This window comes from Panthera tigris, chromosome B1 (assembly GCF_018350195.1).
Source record: "Panthera tigris isolate Pti1 chromosome B1, P.tigris_Pti1_mat1.1, whole genome shotgun sequence".
Lineage (NCBI taxonomy): Eukaryota > Metazoa > Chordata > Mammalia > Carnivora > Felidae > Panthera > Panthera tigris.
The window spans coordinates 203,976,450-203,978,454 of record NC_056663.1 but is presented as its reverse complement, the minus strand read 5'-3'; positions in this window follow the sequence as shown (position 1 = coordinate 203,978,454).

The window sequence follows — 2,005 nt, the reverse complement described above, 5'->3', positions numbered from 1 at the left end:
AGAAAACTTACATCCACACAGAGTTTTCACAAATGTTTATAACAGCTTTATTCATGATTACCAAAGCCTGAAAATAACCAAGATGTCCAATAAGCAAATGGGTAATAACCTGTGGTCCGTCCAGACAGTGGAATATTATTTAGCACTAAAATGAGCTACGTGCACCTGGTGATTCAGTCAGTTAAGCGTCTGACTCTTGATTTTGGCTCAGGTCATCACCTCACAGCTCATGAATCGGAGCCCCGTGTTGGGCTCTGAGCTGAAAGTGCAGAGCCTGCTTGGGATTCTGTCTCCGCCTCTGTCTCTCTCTCAAAATAAATAAACTAAAAAAATAAAGATAAAAAAGACAACTTTTTAAATGGACGTCTCAAAGGAAGCTACACAATGGCCAACAAGCTCATGAAAAGGTGCTCACCACTAGTCATCAGGGAAACGTAAATTAGAGCCAAGATGAGACACCACTAAAAACCCCTGAGAGTGACTGGAACTTCAGTGACCGTTTCAGACTAAATGCTTGTCTCCCCCGAAGTTCCTACATGGAGAGCCTAACCCCCAAAGGTGATAACACTGGGAGGTGGGGCTTGGGGTGATCGGGTCATGACTGAGATTATAAGAGAGACCCCAGAGGCCTCCCCTGCCTCTTCCGCCACGGAGGACGTAGTGAGAAGATGCCACCTGTGAGCCGGGAAGAGGCTCCCGCCAGACCCTAAATCTGCCGGCACCCTGATCTCAGACTTGCAGCCTCCAGCACCGTGAGAAAGACACGTTTGTTGTTTAAGCCCCAGGCCGTGGGATTTTGATTCAAGCAGGCTGAATGGACGGAGACCGAGATTAACGGCCAGGCCTGACGAGAATAGGTCGCTTCTTCTCCAAATATCACTGGCACAACCACTTCGGAAAACCGTTTCACAATTTCTTCCGGTTAGGAATACAGCTACTCGTGACCCGACAGTGCCACCCATAGGTCGTTACCCGAGAGAAATGTTCATAGGAAGACTGCGTAGTGGCTTATTTTCATGACTGAACCGGATGACGACTCAAGGTTCATCAATAAGAGGACAATTAATGGTGGCGGACTGGTGCCATGCGTCACTGTGTAGCCGCACCAGGGCGCGCACACCACCGGGCTGTTGTGGCCTTGGAGCCTGGTGCATTGCCAGTGACGGCTGTGGCAACTGGGTGCTACCGCGTGCCGGGGAGTGATGTCCCCTCTCACCAGGGGCAGCAAATAATCATTTCCAACCCCATCCAGGGGACCCGCTTCCTGGATCCACTCTTGGTGTGGACTGTCGTCATTTGTATTCCCCCTAGAGGCCACCCCAAAGTGTCTCAGTCCTTCACCTAGAGGTACAGGGACCAGCAGGTGGGAAGTGAGGACACGGGTCAGGGAGGGAAGGCAGAGAGTGAGAAAGAGAAGTGCAGCTGTGACTTCCAGGGGCTGGCCCACCACCCCCGGGAAGGCCCTGGGGTCCCCACTGCACAGACACAATTTCACAGGACCGTAGGGCCAGGCAAGGCCACACTGGTGGACAAAGACAGGACCAGGAGCACTTTGTAATCACGCTGAACACAGACAACATATAAACGTTGTCTGAGCCACAGCGACGACCCAGCACCCCTGTCCCGGCCAGCGGGACTGACACCTGTACTTCACCAATCACAGAACTTGCCTGGCTCCAGGCCTCTCCCCCCCATGAGGTGTATGCAGATCCCTGGCGTATCTTCCCCGAGCCCTCCCCGCAAACCAGCCAGTGCCACATCCCAGAAGTCCTTTCTCACCGAGACGTCCCCGTCGTGTGTGACGAGTGACCACCCAACTTGTTCCGCTACCGGGTGTTTCTAGTGGGTTTGGGCGAGAAGGTAACGGACACAAAAGACGTGGTCTCTTGAGCTTCACGACGTTCATCCCGTGGGGGAGCTCGGGGTGCGCGATGGTGCCCATCTTGCAATTGTTCCCCTTCTTTGTTCCAGGGTGGGAGGAGCCGGGGTGGCTCACCCCTCTCGC